We start from the raw sequence: 13180 nt of genomic DNA on the forward strand, positions 1-13180 counted from the left end.
GTATGCTTAGAGGAATTTAGGTTTTACGGTTAGCTCTGATACCATGTTAATTTTAGAGAATATCAGATTAGGGAATGATTAGGATATCATTCCCTATTTATATTAATGAAGATTAATAATTACAAGGAAGCCCTAAGGCATAAAATAATTACAAAATAATAACCCAAATAATCATATACTATTCTAACAAATACGACCGGGACACGGCTATTTACAAACAGATACGAAAGAGCCCTAATTGCAAAAGAGAAAGAAGAGAGAGCAAGGAGACAACCTGGTCACCAACTTCAAAAGGGTGAAGACATTGATCTCTTCTTCTCTCTGTCGATCTCCTCTTCAACTTCCCCTTCGTCTTCAACGAGTCCCGTCTCCTTTTCTTCTCTCTCTCTCTCTCTCTCAGATAATAAATAAAATAAATAAAAAAAAAACCCTAATAAAATCATCTATTTAATAGATAATAATGAATAAAATAGATCATTTATTTTTATGAAAAAAAAAACTAATAAAATTATATATATATATAATAATAATAATAAAAAATCTATAAAATAAATCATAACCAAACCTTAAGTCCCATCAAATGGGATCGGCTACATGAATCCTTCTTTTCCACTCAACTCTATCCAAGGCCATTTCGTTAGTCAAACAAATCATCTAATTTTTATTTTTTATTTCTTTCAACATAATTTGTTATTTCTTATTTTGTTATAATGTTTTATTTATAATATATATAGATGTCAATTAAAGATAACATATACAGATAAATTAAAAATATTATAAAGAGAAATTATTAGGTGTGGTACTTTTGGTTTGGGAAGAAATTATAATAGAACCGCCATGTTACCAAAAAAATACATAAAATTTAATTAGAAAAATACAAAATATTTTTTTGCAAAGCCATGTTTAACCGTATCCACATACCCGTGTCTAATTTTTGGGTACTTTTTAGCCGTACCCGCGTATCCCTCATTTAGAGGTTTGTTGAGTCCGACCTCTAAATATATACCCGCACCCAACACTCGTACCCGAGTCCATGAAATGTAGATGGTGAGAAACCATAATCATTTCTTTTCTCACCTCACCTCACAATCCAAACAGAGTGTTACTGTTCAAAGCATAAAAGAGCTTTCTAAGGAAGGCGGCTCACTAAACAATGTTTGAGAAGATAATTGTCCACGTATGAAGCAATGTTATTTTCAGTCCATAATTCTTTTAAAATGTACAGGTTCCGATAAAATTGGATGCATATTACATGTATGAATAGTAGGCACATTTCCTCTTCTAACAAGTTTTCCATGAGGAAAAAAACGGGTGGGTGATTGGTAAGTAATATAAATATTAGTTCACACTCATGCAACCAAGTTACCTTACCAAAAGATAGTAGCCATTGAATTATTGACCAAGTAAATACAGTTTCTGCTGCCAACTAACTACACACGTAGGTATCCAGTTACAAAAATGCAAATCATGTCCTTCCATTCTAGGGTAGGACTGAAAAATATGAATGAGTTGTGCAGAAGCCATGGCGTTGGTCTCCCATACCCTTCTTGTTCACTCTCCACCCTCTTTATCTCTTTCTTTTTTTTCTTATTTAAACAACCTTCACACAAGTTACAACACCTAGGCACTGTTTCTGACATAAATTTTCAACCACTTTTCCTATGAAAAATATGTTTCATCATTCTAAACAAATCATATCTTCTTTCTTTTTCCTTTTTTTTTCAGTTACTTTTCAAGGTTTCACAGATTATGTTAAAAGATCCTGATCCTTTGTGAGTTGTGTGTCATTATATGTCAAACATGCATTAACTATTGAATCAAATTATGAAAAAATATTCTGACTGCTCAATTATGTTATGGTTTTATTATAAAGCTAGGTATTTTGCGAAAAATTTGCACCCAACTATAATAATAAACACTTCAACTAATGATGTCAAAGATTACCTTGCAGGTGTCATAACAAAACTAAGGTTGATGCGCCGTGAAGCAGGAACAGAACTTGTAACTCTGCATTTGACAACTTGTTCAACATGATACAGCAAAGTTGGGTCATCACCAGGTTCTAAACCAAGCTCAGATCTGGGTCAGATACAATCAGTTAGTTTCTTTCAATAATCAGATAAGGACACACAACATCCAATAAGATGATAGTCAAACAGAAATTTGCTACAAATAATAATTCTTTTTTTTTTTTTTTGTTTCAGGTACAATTCTTTCTTCTTCCTCTCTCTTTTTTATTTTTTTCCCAGTGCATGGGGGGCAAAGGGATAAGGAGAAAGAAACAGTAACACTTATAGAAGAAACTCCAATCAATTAAACAAACTGCACAAAATATGATTAAAACATGCACAAGCTAACACACCTACCCATGAACACAGAGGCCAATGCACACCTTCCCCCCATATTTTTCCCATGACTAGAACCCGAGCCACAAGGCTGAAGGTGGATATCACTTGCATCACACCAGGACACAACCTCTTATATACAGACTTAAAAGAACTCCCAATTCAAACAAAAGATTAAGATTCCAAAATTTAAAGCTTGAGGCATCGAGTTCTAAAAAGCCTATCTAACCCAATTCAAACAAATTCAGAGACTCAAAACGATCAAATGACCGATATACTGACCCATGGGTGACTTCTATAGCTATGTCCATAAAATTTAAGAAAAAAAGTTCTATTGCCTCTTTATTGTCCAACTCATGTGATGGAGAATGCATCGGATAAGGATAAGAATAAAAGTTCTATTTATCTACAAGCTATTTATCTAAGAATTTTATCTATCTAGGAAGTCGAGTTTGTTTAGGATTAGTTAGGCATGCTTATAAATTAATCTTTTATGTAATGGTTTAGCTGACTTGGAAAACAATTAATAATTATCATTTTGACTTATGATTGATGTGAAAGCCTAGGGTGATTGCTGCTATGTCTGAAACTGTCACACCTCAAACCCGCCCCTAGAAGTTTGGGCATGACCACTACAGAAACGGACACTTAACCTGTTATATATGACATATGGGGCCTAAATGGAAGCATAAATTTTTATATAATAACATGCAAGAAAAGAGCTACATCCATTGAGCGACCACTATCATGCCAGGATCACAAACAGACAGATAATAATAGTTACACACACATATACAACCCCGCCCGTGTTTGGGCATATAACAAAAACATTAGAATTTACAACATATTATGGACAATCAGAATGTAAGCTAAAACTTCACAAAACGAGTAAGCTTCACCCAAATGCTTGGATACACAGGGGCTAACAAAGGGAGACGAGCATTAAGAGTTGTGGCTGACCTCCAAACGCAGGACCTACGGAATCAGACGAAATACAGAGTGAGATAACCTCAGTGAATAATAGTACTTGAATAATTCAATGTTCAACTTGAATAATAATGCAAATCAGAGCGTATATAATATAAAAGGGAGGTAGTTAATCTGATTCTGTACTAATGTCACAACGGCTTTGGATCCGGCCTTTAAAACAAAGTGGCTTTATTTCCAAAGATTTCACAAATTGGCCCTTGGCCTAATAGGTTCACAAGTTCACAAATTGGCCCTCGGCCTCATAAGTTCACAATATCACAAATTGGCCCTCAGCTTCATAGGTTCACAATATCACAAATATTCATAATTTCACAAATTAGCCCTTAAACAGAACGACATTAAGCCCAGAATGGCATATAGCCCTTTCATGTACGCATGAACTCAAGAGGTGGCTTGCACGGATTCTAGAGGTGGCTCCCACCAAAGTGTAGCACTTAGCTCCGTACAGCACTTTGTTTCATGCTAACAGATCAGACAAAATGGCCATAGGCCTCATAACTTTCACATAACGGCCATAGGCCTCATAACTTTCACAGAATGGCCATAGGCCTCATAACTTTCACATCGGCTTTAAGCCCAGTTACATATGTATGGACTCAAGAGGTGGCTCGTACGAATTCTAGAGGTGGCTCCCACCAAAGTGTAGCACTTAGTTCCGTACAGCACTTTGCTCCATATCAGAAATACATAATGGCCTCTGGCCTAATAGTTTATAAAGAAGCACATAGTTCCTTCTAATTATTCACATGAGTTAACATAGTTACGTTACATTCAACAGAGTGCTAATAGCAGCTATTAACGGGTTGGACTTCATAAATAGCAATGGATAACATTAATGAGGATCAAAGGCGAATGTACCATTAATAGAGGCATATATGTCATTCCATTACATTTAATAAGGATAGACCAATTTACATTCTAATGCGGTCACATCGTAACATTAAACCTTTGCATACATGCCATAGGATCTGAACGATCTAGGTTTCATAGGTGACATGTTCGTTATTGACAGAATAGAATGATTGCAAAGTCATACCGATATGTGCCAATCCTTCAACATTCACATTGATTTCCAATCGTCATAACTATGCGTGTAACACTTACGAGGAACAGAGTGTTAGTGACAATAATTACCAATGGTAGATAAAATATACATTTCCGTACTATTACTCACAGTGTTGTGATGACGTGTTACTTCCTCCCGGAGTGTGTCCTGCACACACGCAAAACTTGCACATTAGTTCTCTTTTCTTTCTTAAATCATTTCCTGAATCATTACACTTTTCACGAATTTACAACCCTCTTAAAATCATCAGAAAATATTCTAAAAATACCAGTGAGTCAAGCACGCAAAACTAAGCGAACCACTTTTCCAGCCCGGGCCGCACGTGCGGCCGGACCCTCCGCTCGAGCGGCCAAGCACCGCACGTGCGGTCATCCCCCTCTGCTCGAGCGGCCGTAGACAGTAGGCATTTCCAGGTTTTTCTTCTTTCTCCGCTCGAGCGCCCAAGGCCTCCGCTCGAGCGGCCATGGCCCTGTTTTGGGGCAGCTCGGTTTCAACTCAATTTTAAGCATCATCACTTCATTTCTCATGCAACCCAAGATGAAATTAAGGCAATACTTGAACCCAACTTCACTATAACAAAATTTATCATTGAAATATCAAAAGTTAACATGATTAAAAGCTTGATCAACTCACTATTCTTCCAAATTTCATCCTTTAAGTTAACTTCCTTTTGTTCATAAAACATAACACATTATGGCATAAAAACCAAGGATTGAAGTATAAATTGCACCATAGCATGTACTAGAACTTGAGCATCATAAAATACACATGAATAGAAGCTTATTCCAGTTACAAACCGTCTAAATTCTATCTTTAATTCAAGTTCCTCATGTTTATCAAAACATCATACCTTACTTAAATATAGTTTCATGGGTTTGACATGAGAAACAAAGATTGAGGTATAAATTTCATGTCAAAGCAACCAATTGATGAGTATCCTCTTCAATCAAACATAAATTATGAACAATTCTCCATTACAACCCTAAATCATCAAACATAAATCATAAACAAATCATTCTTCACAATTAAAAGGAGAATTCCCATATACACTAAATTTAACATACCTTAAGCTTTAAAAATGGCAAGGATGTCCTAATTTAATCTCAATTCCCTTCCTTGTTGAACCTTGCCCTTGTTCTCCTTTTTTTTGTTTTTCCTCTTCTTTCGTTTTTTTCCTCTCCAAGAGATATGTCAAATTGTTTTTGATCAAGCTTAAGAGAACTTGGACTTTGATATATATATAAAGGCATATAAGACAAAATTCCATCGTTTAATCATTCCGAAATTGAAATTTCGTAAACATGCTTAATATTACGTAAAAATTATGCTAATCACAGATATATAATCAATTTTAGATAATTAAGCCGTTAAGGCTTCCAATTTCTGATTCAACCATTCTAGATGTAATAGATACTTTTCTTGTTAGACAGATAGACATCCTTAAACATGGATTTCACTTACTTAACCTTAATTTCTCATGGGATGTTACAGTAAGCAGTTATAGTAAGCATTTAAAAGCACAAAACAAGGACTGAAAATCAACATCATCACACTGTCATTACCCATCGCATATATTGAAGTTTGGGGACCAATTACTATTTTGGATTGCATTGACACTACTTTTCGTCATTGTCCTTGTCACTTCACTGCCTCAAATCACCGGACCATCCATTGTCAATCACAACCAACACCTTCGTGCCTCACTGCCACTGTCTTTCAATTTAGAATTGCGGGGTAGCCTGAACTGATGCAATCCACGGCATTAACTTTGATTTATTTTGCTGTCTCTCAGTTCAGAATTGTTGGGTTGTCTGAACTGCTGCAATCCACAACATTAATTTCGAACTGTTTGCGACAGATAATTCCATGACTTGTTGCTGGAAATAGCAATGATTGTCAACATCCCTTGTTGAGTCATTACTTCTTCCACCAAAGCCACATCGTCTATTACATCACTGTGGGCGATGCTTCCCTCATGCCGATGCCACCATCAAAAGCCAGATCCCTTGTCTGTGGCCGTGTTACTGCTCAACATTGTCAGTGTTGTGTTCTGTATTCACTTGAGGTTTCATCATAGCTATATAGTGCCTTTATGTGTTGCTATTTACTACATGAGGAAAACATTGTGCAACGAAAAGAGTATAAAAACCCTTGATTAGACACAAGTCCAACCCAGAGCCAAGAATATTTAATGCAAAACAAGCCTAGCCCAACCGAACAGTCCAGACGACAATAAATACCCACACTGACCCAAGTCCTACCTTTATTATATTGATCCAGCCATTTTGTCTTACAAATAAAGATTTCCAATCCAAGAATATAATGAAGCAATAACCCAACTCAATCCAACTGCCCCTGCCAAAGCCTAAACATAACAAGGATCAAAAATTTCATTTCGGTATGTTGTTTCGGGTAGCTTGGAAATGAAAATGTTTTAGAAACATTTCAGAAATATTACGGAAACGTTTCAAAAATCTCTCAAAATATTTCGAAACCATAAGGGAAATGATAAAAGAATTTGAAAATGTTTAATATCAAAAACAAAAACCTATATAAATGTTAATACATTATCAATAATTAAATCATTACACTTTTTTTTTATCAGCTACAAAAAACAAATTAATTAATTAATTAATTAATTAAAATAAAAAATTTATTAATAATGAAAAAAGGGGTACAAGGAGAGGACAAGATGGTGTTCAAAAAAAAAAAAGAGAGGACAAGATGTCCTCAAACACAACATGAAAAACCACACTGAAACACCACAAAGAAAAGAAATCAAGATTCACAAACAGCTTTCCAATCTTTGAAAATCAAAAAAAAAAAAATGCGGAACCCGTTTAAACGGAGGAGAGGCGTATATCCAAATATTCAATCCTATCCTCAAAGATCTTTGCATTCCTTTTCAACCAAACTATCCAAAAGATCACAAAGACAACACAATGCCACTATTTGTTTTATTTCTAATTGCCACCAAAACCTCATAAATCAATTAAGAGCAAATTTGCACATGCACCAACAGCCACCCAATGTGTTTTCAATCAAACAAAATAGTTGATGCCATAAATTCAAAGCCAGGAGGCAATGCAAGAATAAATGATCCACCAAATCCCCTACACATGATGCACCATTGAGGATAAAGGAAATGATTCAGTCTCCTCCTTTGAAACATATCGTTGGTCATAATGCTTCTGTTAAAACCTACCATCACCTACTCCACTTACTACACCTACCACCACCTACTACCACCTACTACACACCTACCACTACCACCTACTACCACCTACTCCACTACATCCCCCTCACCATTTGTAATATACAACATACAATCAATCAATAATACATCATTGTTTACATGGTATCAGAGCTAGGTTAAGAACCTAATATTTTCGTTCCACCGGCGGGTGGCAATCTCGCCTTGGCCGCCCGCCGGACAAACCCAACACAGACCAGCCACACATAGACACCATTCTCTCTTCTCTCTCTAACACAAACCCGTAAGGCTCGAACCCGCGCCCCTCGGCTCATAAGACCAAAGCTCTAACCAGCCAAGCTACACAAACCCAGCAGCTCACACACACACCCATCACCTCTCCCTCTCGGCATACACACACATCTTCATCGACCACCTTTTAAGCCCTGTTGATGTTCCCCATTGCTTCAAAGAGTTCTTCCCCTTGGCCGCTGTGCAGGTGACGGAGCTCGGCGACGGAATCTTCGTCGGATGCACCGTCAATCACGCCGTCATGGACGGCCCGTCGTTCTGGCACTTCTTCCCCACCTTCGCCGAGATCTGCAGAGGAGGCCACACACTTCGCTTCACAATCCTCGGCTTCCACAGAACTCCCACAGAGGCATATATGTGATTCATACACACACACCCATTGGAGAAGGGGGGAGACACGGTTTCTCTCTCTCTACACCACCCACTCACGCTCTTTCCAGTCCTTTTGAAGAGCTGATCAAAGTGTGGTCTGCAGTACAGAACTCCCTCGAAGGAATTGTAATTGCCAAGCTTGAGTGTTCCTTTGCAATGATGGCATCGGAAACCGGTTTTCTCTCTCTCTCTTTTTGTCCCCCCACCATAATTGTTTCCACCACCCACCTTTCTTCTTATTTTCTTTTTATATATATATATATATATGTTGTTTTTATTCTCACCTATGTGGTCTCCCCGCTGTCACCTCGTGCTTGTTCCCACCATACCATTATAATATATTATAATATGTAATATTAACTCACAGATTCACACACTATCACTGGTTTTTTAAATCGTTATTTTATTTTTTATCTTTTCTTTTTGAACATTACACCACCGCCCCCAACACCTTTCCTTCACCTTTTGCACCTCACTTTACCTTTATTTATTTTATTTTATCTTCCCTTTTTCATTTCAAAAAAAAAAAAAAAAAAAATACAATCACGTGAACCACTTTCTTTATTTCCCAATCTCCTCTGTTTGATTTCAAAACCACTTTTAATCTCTTTCACATTTTTTTTCACTCACTCTCTCGACAGTTTCTTTATTTATTTATTTATTATTTTTTTTTTATCTCTTCTTTTCAAAAAAAAAAACAAACATCATCATCTCTCCCACCAAAACAACTTCTTATTTCTTTCTTTCTTTTTCTTTCACATTATTTTTCATCTTTTTCAAATTCCATTCATACCATATCGCTTTGCACACCAAACCATATTTTATTCATCTCAGGGATCAACCACGATCACAATTTTACACACAAAAAAAAAAAACAAAAACAAAAAAATAAACAAAAAAAAAAAAAAAAAACACACAACACCCAAAGATTTGTTTTCTGCAGACGGCCACCCACCAACCTCACTTCTTCGCCTGTTCCGCCGGTCTTTTCTTCTTGCCTCCGTCCTGGGCGGCCCTTGCCGGTGTTGTCTCCGTGTTTCCCACGCCACCGAGCACATTCACTCCACCCTGCTCCTCCACTACAGCATAGGGCGGCCCTTCAAATCAGAACATCACGGTGGCCTTCCGCTTCAGCTCCTTATTTTCTGCCTTTAGCACACTTATCTCTGCTCGCGCATCCTTATACATGCGTTGGAGCAGAGCCAGTTGGGCGTTTAACTGCTGCACCTCATTTGTCCTACTCTGAAGCCGGTGCGACAAGTTTGTGACCGCCGTCATGGTCTCCACGCATGACTTCAAAGTATACTGATTGGCCTCAATATCTGTTTGTGCTGCCATTCTTTGCTCCACAAACCGCATAGGAAAGGTCAGCGGAGCAAACTCAGGGGCGCTTGGTTGAGGTTCACGGGCAACCGCACCAGTTACCTCTCTTGTGGACTCGTTGAGGTCAGGAAAGAGAGTGAGCAGACTACGGGACGAAGAGGCCATGTTATGGGTTGCTGAGTGTTTCAGAGAAGGGTTGGTTACCGAGTGTTACAGAGTATCTCCCTCAAGACAACGAAGAGTTTCTCAGAGGTTTTTAGCCAGTTTTTTGTCTTAGCCTCTGCCTCAGCCTCAGCATCCATCTTGGTTAAATAGCCAAGGTAGACACGCGCATCGCGCGCCACTTGACGCCAGACGACAAAACGGGCGCGCAAGCCAATGTGGTGACGCGCCTCGCCATCATGTCCGGCACATCTTTTTATGACTTGGGCTCACCTTTTGATGGCACGCCTTTTTATGAATTGGGCACGCCTTTTCATGGCACGCCTTTTGAAAGATTGGGCACACCTTTTGAGGGTGCGACTTTTTATGGGTCCGACAAGACTCTGTAAACTGTCCCGACATTGATTCCGGTTAGTTTCTAATAGGGTCCGACAAGACTCTGTAAACTGTCCCGACATTGATTCCGGTTAGCTCCTTCATGGGTCCGACAAGACTCTGTAAACTGTCCCGACATTGATTCCGGTTAGCTCCTTCATGGGTCCGACAAGACTCTGTAAACTGTCCTGTCACAACATTGTCTGCTACAACGGTCCGACATGACCCCATAAACTGTCTTCTACATCGGTCTAACACGAGCCAGTGTCTTCTACATCGGTCTGCCATAACCATACAGTCTTCTACAACGGTCTGACACGACCATACAGTGTCTCCTATCCATTTTTTATTTTTCAGATTATTTTCTTGTTTTGTTACTCTCTCCAAACTCAAGTTGGTTAGTTCCTATCCCCCTTGAGTTTGCGGGGGCTGTTAAAACCTACCATCACCTACTCCACTTACTACACCTACCACCACCTACTACCACCTACTACACACCTACCACTACCACCTACTACCACCTACTCCACTACATCTCCTATATAAGGAGCCCCTCACCATTTGTAATATACAACATACAATCAATCAATAATACATCATTGTTTACAGCTTCCATGAGCCAACGACCACATAAAAATCTTCACTTCAGGAGACAGCACCGCTTTCCAAATCCTCTTGTGCAACCAAAAAGTAGAAACATTGGGGTCGCGTTTGGTAGAGTTTTACAATTATGATTTGAGAATAGAGTTGTATTTTGAGTTTGAGTTTTGGAATTATGATTTGAGTGTAGAAAATTTGCTTGGTTATGAGTTTTGAAAAGAGTTTTAATTGAGTGATGTGACATGATATTGAAAGTGGGTGTTTTGAAAAGTGTTTTGAAAAGTGAGTGTGAAATTAATTTTCTAAAGCTGTAACCAAACAACACACTCAAACTAAGAGGAAACTTCAAAAGCTCTACCAAACAAAGCCTGGGTTTCTCAATGATTGAATCAAAAAAAAGACTTGCATGAAAAGATATCGAAAGAGTATTTAAGCCAAACCTACCTATCACAAACATTTGGAGACAATGAAAAATTATCAAGCAAAGACAACAAAGATGCCAACTCAAGAGCCTCCTGATCATTAACATTCCTGATGAAATTGAAATTCCAAATAATTGGAGCTAAATTGGAGCAAGCCAAAGACGCAATGGAAAATTTATTGAGAACGAACCACAATATACAAGTGTAAAACAACCTTGTTAAAGGAAGATTCACCCAACCAAACATCCTCCCACAACCTCTGCATTTTGTCCTGTTGCAAATTAATACCAACCACACCGCTCTTGTTCAAATTAACCTACGACCGAGCATAATTTCAAAACTTCTCACAATCCCTAAAAAATTAGCTACCATACTTTCCTCCCTTGCAAAAAAAAAAAAAAAAAAAATGTCATCCACATAATGTAAGGTGAGACACACAAATTTCATCCTCCCAATAACAAAACCATCAACTAAACAAGCCCCTAGCTCTATCTACAATCCTCCCCAGCACAACCGCCACCAGAATAAAAAGGAAAGGAGAAAGTGGGTCTCCCTACCTTAATCCTCTAGATGCCTTAAAAGTGTTCCCAGCTTCTCGATTAACAATGACCGACATATTACAAGTGGACAAACAACCCATAATCCATTTCCTCCATCTTACCCCCAAACCCTTTATTTGCATCACAAAATCCAAAAACCTCCAAGCAATATGACCAACCATATATGCTTTTTCAAAAATAAGGCCCTCCTTTTTCAAAGCTCTATATTCTTCCACGCTTCATTTGACACCAAAACAATATCCAAAATATGTCGGCCCTTAACAAAAACACCCTACACTAGAGATACAGTCTCCCCAAAATGGTTCCCAATCTTTGTGATAGAAATTTCCCCAAAATTATAAAGGGGTGTAACCAAATCGATGGGTCTAGAATTACCTTCACTGAGTTTTCCTTTTTTAGGATTAGACAGATAAAAGAAGCATTTGTGCACAAGTTAACTACTCCCTTCTCATAATATTTTACAAAATCACTCACTAGATCCTTTTTCACTATTGCCCAACAATCTAGGAAGATCGCCATAGAGAACCCATCTGGGCTTGGAGCTACATCTCTATCACAATCAAAGACTACCTCTCTAATCTCAATTTCACCAAATGGTCTCAGCAACCAACTTGCTCTATATTCATCAATCGACATCCAATCAATTCCATCAATTCCTAGCTTCTCGACTCCCCCATCAGAGTAAAACTTGAGTAAAAATTTAAAATCTCACTAACAAGTCGATCCTCCCTATCCACATACACTCCTTGATCAACCTCCAATATTTTGATGAATGTCTTTTTCATCTTTCCATTAGTCATTCTATGAAAGAGCCTTGAGTTAACATCACCCTCCTTAACCCATTTTAATTTTGCCTTTTGGGCCCAAAAAAATATGCTCCATAAAATTAAATCTTCCAAATTCACTTTTAAATCAGCCCATTTGGATCTCAAATTCCCCACCAAATCCTCCCTAGCCTCAATGGTTATCCAACTCCTCAATATTCCTAATAATCTAATTCTTTGTTCCTTTCAAATCTCCAAAAACCTCTATTCCACATCTTCAAGTTTTCCTTGATCTTCTTTAGTTTTTTCACAAACCTAAAACCCTCCCATGAATGACATCCACAACTATTCCATCACACCCCAAAATCTTTCTTAAAAGAATGGTGTTCCTAGCACATATTTTCAAACCTAAAAGGTGATGGACCCCATATTAATGGACAACTCTCCATGATCGCCAGACAATGATCTAAAACGATTCTTGAAAGACCCTCCTACCTTGAACTAGGAAATAATTCCTCCCATCCCGAAGCAACTAAGAACCTATCCAACCTACTACATATCAAATTTTTTGAAGATTAGACCCAAGTGAATATAGCATTACACAAAGAGGGGTCAATCAAATCACAATCTCTTATTAAAGAGTCAAAGTCCCTCATGCTCCTATTTGTTGAAGTCTAATTGAGTCTTTCTGACACA

The 13180-nt window shown here is 38.0% G+C and overlaps 1 pseudogene across 1 annotated transcript in view; it reads right to left on the reverse strand.

Annotated features, from left to right (window-relative positions):
• The window catches only part of LOC145789341 (rRNA biogenesis protein RRP5-like), a 78841-nt pseudogene that overhangs the window by 35311 nt on the left and 30350 nt on the right, over positions 1-13180 (reverse strand). Inside the window, exon 14 of the transcript XR_014332426.1 lies at positions 1945-2079. The product of XR_014332426.1 is annotated as an rRNA biogenesis protein RRP5-like (transcript). The remainder of the gene's footprint in view (positions 1-1944; positions 2080-13180) is intronic.

The sequence above is a fragment of the Camellia sinensis genome, chromosome 6 (genome assembly GCF_055761805.1).
Source record: "Camellia sinensis isolate YWXY chromosome 6, ASM5576180v1, whole genome shotgun sequence".
In the NCBI taxonomy this organism is placed as follows: Eukaryota; Viridiplantae; Streptophyta; class Magnoliopsida; order Ericales; family Theaceae; genus Camellia; species Camellia sinensis.